The 11455-nt window shown below is 47.3% G+C and overlaps 1 pseudogene; it reads right to left on the reverse strand.

The window, feature by feature from the left end:
* Window positions 1-10667, reverse strand: part of LOC102131328 (small ribosomal subunit protein eS4-like) — a 28494-nt pseudogene extending 17827 nt beyond the window's left edge.
* Window positions 10668-11455: the final 788 nt, after the last annotated feature.

The raw sequence follows: 11455 nt of genomic DNA on the forward strand, positions 1-11455 counted from the left end.
TTTCCCTTCTGTTTATTGTACTGGCCTCAGCGAAAGCCCAAATCTCGTTGAAAACAAGTGTCCACCTACTCCAAGCCTGCACCCAAGCAGCTAAGCACCCAACATGCTAAGCACCCAAGCAGCTAAGCACGGTGGAGAAAGAATCTTCCTCAATTGTCTCCAGTGAACTCCCAGGACTGCCAGGCAATTCTACTATATTTCCCTCATCCGTTTACACTCCCTCGCTTCTAGACGCTAATTTCACACCTCCTCCTCTCTCCAAGCCCCCACATTTCCTTCCCTGTTCTTATTCTCAGCTGAATCTTGATTCCTACTTCCTAGAGAAAATTGGAGCAATTGGAAGAGAACTTCCCCAGACTCATCAGCACCCACCTGCATCTGTGCTCAGGCACAGCCTTCCCTCCGTCCTGTGGATAAACAGCTGAATGCCAGCCTGAAGGCAGCCCCTCCCCTGATGCCTGGGCCTATCCCTGCTCACTGCCTCCAGGGAGGCCAGTCCAGCGAGCCCTTGTGTTTTCCTGTGTTGTCAATTACCCCCTCGCCTCTCTTTTGGACTATTTTCCATCAGCATACAAATGTTCTATCATTTCGTCCATCATACAAAACAGACCTAAAAAAAAGAAAGTAAATAAGCCTCTCTGTTGTTCTTACATCTCCTCTCCAGCCACTGCCCTATTTCTCGGTCTTTCTTTACAGCACAACTTGAAAAAAATGCTGCCTGTTGGTCCAGTTCCTTCTCTCTTGGATCCACTCCTATCTGTCCTTGGCTTCCACAGTGCTTCTGAAGATCACGGACAATCGCCACACTGCTAAATCCAGCGGTCGATTCCCCTACTGAGCTCTCAGCAGCATTTGATACAGCTGATCACTGCTTCCTCCTGAATGTTTTATTTACCTCCTGTCTTGGTTTCCTTCTTATTTAGTGGCAGCTCCATCTCAAGCTCCTTTGCTGATTTCTTATCTCCTTGACCTTGAGATGCTGGAGTGCCTCATGCTCTCCTGGTGAGTGCATCAGGCTGTTGGCATAAAACACCATTTTATAAGCTAATGACCTCCAAGTTATATCTGTAGTCGGGACTCTCTCAGTTCCAGACTCTTTTCTGCCCTCCACTTGGAGGTAAATACACTCAAAGTGAAAGTGACATAAACCAGCCACGCGCAGTGGCTCATGCCTACAATCCCAGCACTTTGGGGGGCCGAAGCAGGAGGATTACTTGAACCCAGGAGTTTGAGGCTACAATGAGCTATGATCGTGCCACTGCACTCCAGCCTGGGCGACAGAGCAAGACCCTATCTCAATCAATAAATAAAATGACATAAACCAATGATGGTAATGTCAGCCATGGTTGCTCAGGTCAAGAACTTTGGCATCAATCTCAGCTTTTCTCTTTCCTTCATACCCTTTTTTTTTTTTTTTTGAGATGGAGTCTGGCTCTGTCGCCCGGGCTGGAGTGCAGTGGCCGGATCTCAGCTCACTGCAAGCTCCGCCCCCCGGGTTTACGCCATTCTCCTGCCTCAGCCTCCTGAGTAGCTGGGACTACAGGCGACCGCCGCCTCGCCCGGCTAGTTTTTTTTTTTTTTTTTTTTTTTTTTTTTGTATTTTTTAGTAGAGACGGGGTTTCACCATGTTCGCCAGGATGGTCTCGATCTCCTGACCTCGTGATCCGCCCGTCTCGGCCTCCCAAAGTGCTGGGATTACAGGCTTGAGCCACCGCGCCCGGCCCCTTCATACCCTTTAACCAGTCCAGACGATTCATGTCAGCTCTATCTCCAACTACACCCAGGATCTGACTCGTTCTCACCATGTCTACTGCTCCTACCCCGGTCCAAGCTACCATCATCTATTACCTGGATCAGCGCAGTACCCTCCTCCCTACCCTGCTGGGTCTGTACCGCAGACCCTAGCTGACAGATAAAATGAGTACTCAGATACAGGCATGCGGCGTAAGAGCAGCTCAGGGACTGCCTGGCTCTCATGGCCAGAAAGCAGCCTCAAGAGGATGAAGCTGCTTGCTTTTATTCAGTGCGGGCACAATGCCGAAAACCTGGCGCGAACACAACCTGTAGGTAATTAAGATTTATTGTTCCCCTTTCAGGGAACCTCACGGCGCACTGATCATCAAAGGTCAGTTCCTGGTCAACATAAGTAAACAAGCCTGTTTAAGATAAATTCTCCCACACTCCCGTGTACCTACTCCTTGCCCTCTGCTTCAGGGTTATAGAACAGCTGCCTTCAGCTATGCTTCCCCAGGGCTCTGCAGAACCTTCTGATCTTTCAGAAGGTTTGCGTCCTTTCCCTGTAGTTTTCCCCACCACTCTGACCGATCCCCCACACTGCCCTCCATGTCTCTTCCCAGGATCTTGTACAATCTGTTCTCAGCAGAGGGGCCCTTTTAGGATTGTAAGACTCTATCTTGTATCCAAAGAGTGCTAATCAAACACTTTAAGCTAGATCCTTAGAGAGTGAGTCTCATTGGCCGGGCGCCGTGGCTCACACCTGTAATCCCAGCACTTCGGGAGGCCGAGGTGGGTGGATCACGAGGTCAGGAGATTGTAGACCAGTCTGGCTAACATGGTGAAACCCCATCTCTACTAAAAATACAAAAAAATTAGCCGGGCGTGGTGGCGGGTGCCTGTAGTCCCAGCTACTTGGAGGCTGAGGCAGGAGAATGGCGTGAACCCGGGAGGCAGAGCTTGCAGTGAGCCGAGATTGCGCCACTGCACTCCAGCCTGGGTGACAGAGCGAGACTCTGTCTCACCAAAAAAAAAAAAAAAAAAAAAAAGTGAGTCTTATCATGTCCCTCCCCTACCCCAAATCCTTCATGGCTCCCCATGGCCAACTAGGCCTTGTCTCAGCCATCCCTGTGGCCTCTCTGACCTCATCCCCTAGTCCACCCCTCAGAGTGTTGCCCCACTTTGACTTCCTTGCTGTTAACCCCAACAGGCCAGGCACTCTCACCTGGGAGTCTTCATATGGGCTGTTGCCTTGGCCAGGGATATTCTTCAGGCACCCAGAGGGCTCCCTCACCACTCCCTTCACATCTGGGCCCAAATGCCACCTTCTCTGAGCAGCATGCCGGTCACACCATTTCCAGCTCCCACCTCCCCACTCCTGCCCCAGCACACTCTGCTCGCATCTCTGCTGTAGTCTTTACTAGCACTTCTCACCATCTGTGTTAGTTTCCTATTGTTCCTGTAACAAATGCCACAGACGGTGGCTTAAAACAACACAGTTTATTATCTCACAGTTCTGGAATCAGACATCTAAAACAGGGCTACAAGGCTGTGTTCCTTTTATTTTATTTATTCATTTATTTATTTGAGATGGAGTCTCTGTCGCCCAGGCTGGAGTGCAGTGGCATGATCTCGGCCCACTGCAGCCTCTGCCTCCTGGGTTCAAGCAATTCTCCTGCCTCAGCCTCCAGAGTAGCTGGGATTACAGGCATGCACCATCATACCTGGCTAATTTTTGTATTTTTAGTAGAGATGGTGGTTTCATCATGTTGGCCAGGCTGGTCTCGAACTCCTGACTGCAGGTGGTCCACCCGCCTTGGCCTCCCAAAGTGCTGGGATTACAGGCATGAGCCATGGCCTTCTAATTTATTCTTATTTTTTAGTGACAGGGTCTTGCTCTGTCACCCAGATTGGAATGCAGTGGCGTGATCTTAGCTCACTGCAGCCTCGGACCCCTGGGCTCAAGTGGTCCTCCTGCCTCAGCCTCCTGAGTAGCTGGAACTACAGGCATGTATCACCATGCTTGGCTAAGTTTTGTTTGTCTGTTTTTGTTTAAGAGATGGTATCTCACTATGTTGCCTGGGCTGGTCTCGAACTCCTGGCCTCAAACAACCCTCCTGCCTCGGCTTGCCAAAGTGTTGGGATTACAGGTGTGAGCCACTGTGCTCAGCCGGCTATGTTCCTTCTGGAGGCTCTAAGGGAGAATCTGTTTCTCCCCTAGCTGCCTTTTCCAGCTTCTAGAGGCCACCTGCATTCCTGGGCTCATGGTTTCTTCCTCTGTCTTCAGAACCAGCAGCTTAGCATCTTTTCTCTCTGATTTCCAGCCTCTCTTTTTAGAGATAGGGTCTCAAGCCACGGTAGCTCACACTGTAATCCCAGCATTTTGGGAGGCTGAGGCAGGAGGATCACTGGAGCCCAGGAGTTGGAGGCTGCAGTGAGCTGTGATTGTGCCACTGCACTCCAGCCTGTGTGACAAAGTGAGACCCTGTCTTGAATAAATAGATGGATGGAGAGATAGAGGGATAGCAATGAAGTCTTGCTTTGTTACCCAGACTGAACTTGAACTCCTGGCCTTGAACGATCCAACTCCTGCCTCAACCTCCTGAGTAACTGGGATTACAGACATGCGCCACCACACCCAGCTTCTGCCTCCTCCTTATAAGGACTCTTGCAATTACCTTGGGCCCACTCGGAGAATCCAGGACAATCTGATGTCAAGATCCTTAACTTAATCATATCTGCACAATCCCTTTTGCTACATAAGGTAATGTATTGACATAATTAACAGGGATTGAGAAGTGAACATCTTTGGGGGTTCCACTACTCGGCCTGTAACACCTGCTGATAAACTACAGTATACTTGTTTATCATCTACCATCTTAAAAAAAAAAAAAAAAAAAAGGGCTCTCACTATGTTGCCCAGGCTTGTCTCAAAAGCTTGGGCGCAACCAATCCTCCCACCTCAGCCTCCTAAAGTGCTGGAATTACAGGTATGAGCCACCGCTCCTGGCCCCATCTCTGTTCTCGAGGGCAGGTTGTAGACTCCTCAGGGATGATTTGTATCTGTATTCACCGTGCTTAGGACAATGCATAGCTAATAGCAAGTGCTCAATAAATAATCTATTTTTGAATGAACATCTGGCTTTTTAGCTGTGGCTGTGTCTGCCCGCTCTTGGTATATGTGCCAACCAGCAACACTGCTGGTCTTTGAAAGCACTTGCTCCCTATGTGATGGGCAGTATCAACAATGCCTGGGGTGGTTTGGAGGAGGGTGCTAGGCAGCCCCTCAACCCGGGCAGGCTGAAATGGGAGCTCCACTCCTCTTCCATCAGACATTTTCCATAGGCTGCTTCAGTGCAATTCCATTGAATTCCTCCGTGTTTACTGAGCCCTGACGTGACAGGCGTGGTCCCACCCTGCCACTCCAGGAGATGTCTAGAAAGAGCGTCATCGCCCTCAGATTTGAACCAGAGATTTATCTTTAGTCTGGAAAATGGTATTTGTTACCATAGCAACCAGACTTCTAAAAAAATGGATGTCAAGTAACATGCGGATCCCAGTGCTCATGGCAACCGCCATTCTGCATATTTTGGGGAGAAAATGTGCCTCGCCTTTCTCCTGCCTGTGAGTTGGGCAGTGGGGAGGTGAGGTTAACAGCAGGTTTCCTTCTAGAATTGATGAGACACTGAGGTTTTTGGTTAGTGGAGTTAGAGGCTGGACACCTCTCCGACTCCCACTGTGAAGCAGCTCTCTTCTACAAAGTCACATGATCAATGCCTTTCCCCAATTATTTGGAAGGAGGTCTCTCTTCTGCTCTTGCCTTCTTTGTTGCTGCTCAAATCCCTGGAGACATTCTTGGATTCTACAAGGAACACACATGATAACAGATACACACACACACACACACACACACACACACACACACACCCTGTGCACTGAGAATCTGACAGGTGCGGGCATCACCATTCATCCATTCCCCTATATATTTGCTCGTTGATTCATTCGTGCCTTCTCTTAGTAAATATTCATTAAGTGCCTACTACGTATCTAGCTCTGTGCTGGAGACTTGGAAGCAAACAGGGCATGATGAAGGATGTGATTCTCACTCTCCAGCCCCATATTACAGAATAGATAATAACACATTCATTACTCAACAGCTTCACTGAAAGAGGCGTGCACGGGAAGGAAGGGAGTGATTAACTGTAGCAGAGATGTGGGTGGTGGGTGGAAATCAAAGAATTTAGCCTTGTTTTAGGTTCTCTTACAGAAAAGATTGGTCAAACTGTATTCCTTCCAGGAAGATTTAAGAAAAGTCCTCTAACAAGTTTCTCGGAGGCATCTTTGATTACCCCATCGCTTCAATTGAAGATGCAGATTCTCTCCATTATAATGTTTCTGAAATCAGAATGTTTCTCGTGACTGATGTGTATATTTAATGAAGTGTTTCTTTTCCTATCCCCAATTAAATTGGTGGTGTGTCTTACAGTCAATGGTGTCCTAGAATCAAGGATATTTGAGATTTCCCGTTTTTACTCCCAATGTTCATTAGTAACTAAGCCTGAGTCCTCAGAGAATCTTCTTGGCCTTGGACTTCTGCTCACATTTCCTCCCTGAAGAAGTGTAGCTTTCCCCATTAGAGACAGTGTATGGTTTCAGCTAGAAGGCTTTTGAGAGACTTCTGTGCATTTGTTGGCAGTTGAGTTAGTATTGAGGAGCATGCATTCTGCAGCCAGATTGCCTTGGTGAATTTCCAGGAGCCATCCCTTTCTAATTTGTGGCCCTCTCTGAGCCTCAGCATCCTCATCTATAAGATCGTAAGATTACTTACCTTTAGTGTTAATTATCCTTCAATTAATCAATTCAACACATATGTACTGAGTGTCTACTGTGTTCAAGAACTATGGAAAAGGTGGAAATGTGAAAGTGGACAAACCGCACAAAATTCCTGCCCTTGTGAGCTTACATTCTATTGGAGGAGACCAATGGTAAACGTGCAAATTACTCAAATGTAATACATTAGCTGGTAATAAGTGCTCTGGAGAAAAATGAAAGCAGGGAAGGGGGTAGGGACAGCCAGTGCAAGGGAGTTACGAATAGCAGTTAGGATTAGGTTTGGTTGGGAGTAACAAAAAAACCAAACAATAGTGGCTCAAAAAAGACAAAGGTTCACTTTGCTATAATAAATATGAGAAGTCCAGGGTGGCTTTACAGCCACTGGGGACCCAAGTGTCTTTTATCTTCTTGCTTTGTCATCCTCAATACCTAGCTACTACCTCGTGGTCAAAGATGGATGCTGGAGCTCCAACTATCTTGACTACATTCCAGTCAACAGAGAGAAAGAAAGAATGTGCCTCTTTCCCTTTAAAAACATTCCCTAGAAGGCCGGGCGCGGTGGTTCACGCCTGTAATCCCAGTACTTTGGGAGGCTGAGGCAAGTGGATCACCTGAGTCAGGAGTTTGAGACCAGCCTGACCAACATGGAGAAACCCCATCTCTACTAAAAATACAAAACTAGCTGGGCGCGGTTGCGCATGGCTGCAATCCCAGCTACTTGGGAGGCTGAGGCAGGAGAATCATTTGAACCTGGGAGGTGGAGGTTGCAGTAAGCTGAGATTGTGCCATTGCACTCCAGCCTGGGTAACAAGAGCAAAACTCTGTCTCAGAAAACAAAACAAAACAAAAAACATTCCCTAGAAGTTTGATGTGACACTTTCCTTTCTTTTCCCTTGGCCAGAACTTAGTCACGCAGTTATACCTCTGTAAGGAGGGCTGAGAAATGCAGTTTTTAAGTGCCCGGTCAAAGAGTAGAGATTTTTTTTTTTTTTTTAAACCAGGTAACAATGGATAGAACAAATATGGGGCAAAATTAGCGGTCTCTGCACAGGTTATCACAAAGATTTGATCAGATGATGCATGCAAAGGATTTAGCACAGAATAAGCATTCGATAAATATTAGTTGTCTTTTGACACAACGTTTTCTCAATGTACATGTTCTTGGTAAACAGTGAGCAGATGAGGAAAATGGAGGCTCAAGGGTCTTAGGGACCAACCTGTGGCCACTTGAAAGGTGGCAGATCCTGTCCTATGGGCATCGAGATCCCAGAAACCATCCCCCAGCGGGCACTGTGGCTGGTGGAGCATTGAGGCTGTGCTCCTCAAGTGCTGCCTGCTGATTTCTGGGCCTGGGACAACCTCTCCAGCAGGTGGGCTTGTTATCTCTCTTCCAGGATCACCCATGGTTTGTTGGCTTTTCAGAGAGCAGTTTCTCTTACTCTGACATGCCTCTGCCCGAAACAATCCTTGCTGCTTACAGAATAGAATCCAAACTTTACCATTCCTGGCACTGAATAGGCATTTAATGCAAATATATTAAAATCATGAACTCAAGGGCCTCTAGGAGCTGGCTCTAATTTCTCCTTTCTAATTTATCTCTTTCCCCATTGCCTCTTCCTGCCCCTGAGTGGAATCTATTCTGTAATTCAATAGCTGCATTTTTTTTTCTTTTCTTTTCTTTTTTTATTCGAGACAGAGTCTCACTTTGTCGCCCAGGCTGGAGTGCAGTGGCGGGATTTTGGCTCACTGCAATCTCCGCCTCCCGGGTTCAAGTGATTCTCTTGTCTCAGCTTCCTAAGTAGCTGGGATTACAGGCACGTACCACCACGCCTGGCTAATTTTTGTATTTTTAGTAGAGACGTGGTTTCTCCATGTTGGTAAGGCTGGTCTTGAACTCCTGACGTCAGATGATCAGCCCACCTCAGCCTCCCAAAGTACTGGGATTACAGGCGTGAGCCACTGCGCCCGGCCGCTTTTTTTTCTTTTTTTCTTCTTATTTTTATTACTGGAACAAATATAGTTGCATTTTAAAAGAAACCTCAGATTATCAAACTGTGTGATTTAAAAATAATTGTTTGAATAGGAAGATAAAAATAAAGGCTAGAGTATTTCAGACTTGAAATACTAACAGTTGTCTTGGTCTGCCCATCAGACCCTCCTGTCTTCTGGTCTCAGCCTCCAGCCCCTAGACCACAGGGGTGAGTTCTGTCCAACACTGGGCAAATATATTATCACCACAGTGATTGGTCCAGGCATGCACATTGGCCCAAGATAGCCAATGGGAAGTCTTTCTCTTAGTCCTCTGCCTCCCCCTAGTTCTGCTTGCAAGATAAAGAGCTTAGCCTGGTGCTGTATATGACTACGAACTAATTGTAAGGAGAAAGACTAATGGTGGTAGGAGAGACTGAAGCAAACTGGCAGAGAAAAGCAGAGGAGAGAATGAGGAGGGAGACAGGAGGAGGCAGCGGGAGAGAAGAGTAAATAAATATGGGTGCATTTGAACCCTGGGTCCATGTGTACTCGGGGCCAGCTTCATCAATGTGCCTTTTCTTTTCTTCTTCTTCTTCTTCTTTTTTTTTTTGAGACGGAGTCTCGCTCTGTCGCCCAGGGTGGAGTGCAGTGGCCGGATCTCAGCTCATTGCAAGCTCCGCCTCCCAGGTTCATGCCATTCTCCTGCCTCAGCCTCCCGAGTAGCTGGGACTACAGGTGCCCGCCACTTCGCCCGGCTAGTTTTTTGTATTTTTTAGTAGAGATGGGGTTTCACCGTGTTAGCCAGGATGGTCTCAATCGCCTGACCTCGTGATCCGCCCGTCTCGGCCTCCCAAAGTGCTGGGATTACAGGCTTGAGCCACTGCGCCCGGCCCCACTGTGCCTTTTCTAGTTCAGCTATTGAGCCTGTAATTTTTCCTTTTTGGCTTAAGCTACTTTGAGTTGGATCAGAAGTGGGAACAGAGCAAGTCAAATGAGGCACTTGAGGAGCAAAATTGAAGGAAGCATCTTTACAAGCCTGACAGTGAGCACCTTCATGCATTTCTCACCCTGAGCTCCTCACTGGCCTCCTCGTAGTCTTGACTTTGAGTTGAGTTTTAGTAACTTGTAACCAGACAAATTCTTGGCTAATGTAAGCTCTACTTGTTATTTTCAATAAATCACGAATTCTTGGCTAATATAAGCTCTACTTGTTATTTTCAAATTGCAAGTTAAAAACATTATATTAGTTGATCCAGTTGGTCAAATACACCCCGATTTTTTTAGGCTGCATTATTTTAAATTGGGTACAAAGATCTTATTAACATATCACCTAGACACCATTTCACCCACTGCTTTTTGTAGGCTGCCAGTCTCTTGTCTGCCTCTTCAGCAGTGGTGAGGTGGATACCCTTTCCTCGGGAAAGAGAAATCCATGCTTTGTTGCCCTTGCCAATAACAAAAATGCTGGAAAGCCAGGTGGCAAAGCTGCTGCTGTTGGCATCTTTCAGATGAACCACATCAAAAGATGCAGGGTGCCTCTCTCTGTTGGTGATCACACCAATTCTTCCTGGGTTCTCACCTCTAGTCACCATCCACAGGTTACCAGTGTCCAACTTGATGACATCAGTACTCTTGCCAGTCTCCAAATCAACTTGAATGGTGTCATTCACCTTGATGAGGGGACCAGGGTAGTGGATGGTGCCAGCATCATCGGTCACCAGATGAGGGATTCCTTTTGTACCCACAAGATTTTTTCTCACTTTACACAATTTGCACTTGGCCTCCCCTCAGCTGTAATACGGTGAATGGCAAAGTGATCCTGATGTTACAGATCAGATGGAAATTCTCTTTGGTCTTGTCGATGATGACATCTGTGAATCCAGCACGGTAGGTTCTATCAGTTTGGACCTTGTCGTCAATCTTAATGAGCTGCAGCATCCAAATCTTTAGTTCGTCTCCAGTCAGGGCATACTTAATTCTGTTTCTTAGGAAAAATGATGAGGGGGAGACACACTCTCAGCTTGTGGGGACTGGTGGATGGATGAGGAGCAAACACACCAGTCAGTGTCCCCAGCATCCATTGCTTTGAGCTGCTACCACTTCAGATGCTTCTTGGGACCATAAGCCATGGCTACCTTAGGCATGGAAAGAAGTTCACCTTCCTCCCCTAAAGATTCAATGAACAGGCTGGGCGTGGTACCTCACGCCTGTGATCCCAGCACTTTGGGAGGCTGAGGTGGGTGGATCACCTGAGGTCAGGAATTTGAGACTAGCCTGGCCAACATGGTGAAACCCCGTCTCTACTAAAAATACAAAAAATTAGCTGGGCGTGATGGCGAGTGCCTGTAATCGCAGCTACTCGGGAGGCTAAGGCTGGAGAATTGCTTGACCCTGGAAGGCAGAGGTTGCAGTGAGCTGAGATCGCACCACTCCACTCCAGCCTGGGCAACAAGAGTGAAATTCCATCTAAAAAAAAAAATTAAATGAACATATCCTGAAGAACACAGGCCCACAGACAACTGGGTCAAAGTCAGTGGGTTTCTACAGAGGCTAAGAAAGTAGATGTGGCCCATTTCACAATTGCCAGCAACTGACGTGGCTCCAGCACCAGCGATTCATTAGGGAACGTGGTGTGTGTTGGTTATAACTCAGTTGGATGTCCGTTGTCACTTTCTCAGAACTCCTGTCTTTCTGACTTGTCTTATGGTTGGTGGAATAGATACAGAATTCATTTCCCCTTCTTTGGGCAGCAGTACCTGGGATAGTGCTTGTCACATAGAAGGCACTCAATACATAATGTGTTGAATTGAACTGATCTGGTCACGCCTCACCCTAGACACATCTAACAATGGGGCATCACTCGCTGTTGGCCAGTTGATGCTTTTCCTCCTCTGGCTTTGATGCTTAGCTCATGGGT

This window comes from Macaca fascicularis, chromosome 1 (assembly GCF_037993035.2).
Source record: "Macaca fascicularis isolate 582-1 chromosome 1, T2T-MFA8v1.1".
NCBI classification, from domain to species: domain Eukaryota; kingdom Metazoa; phylum Chordata; class Mammalia; order Primates; family Cercopithecidae; genus Macaca; species Macaca fascicularis.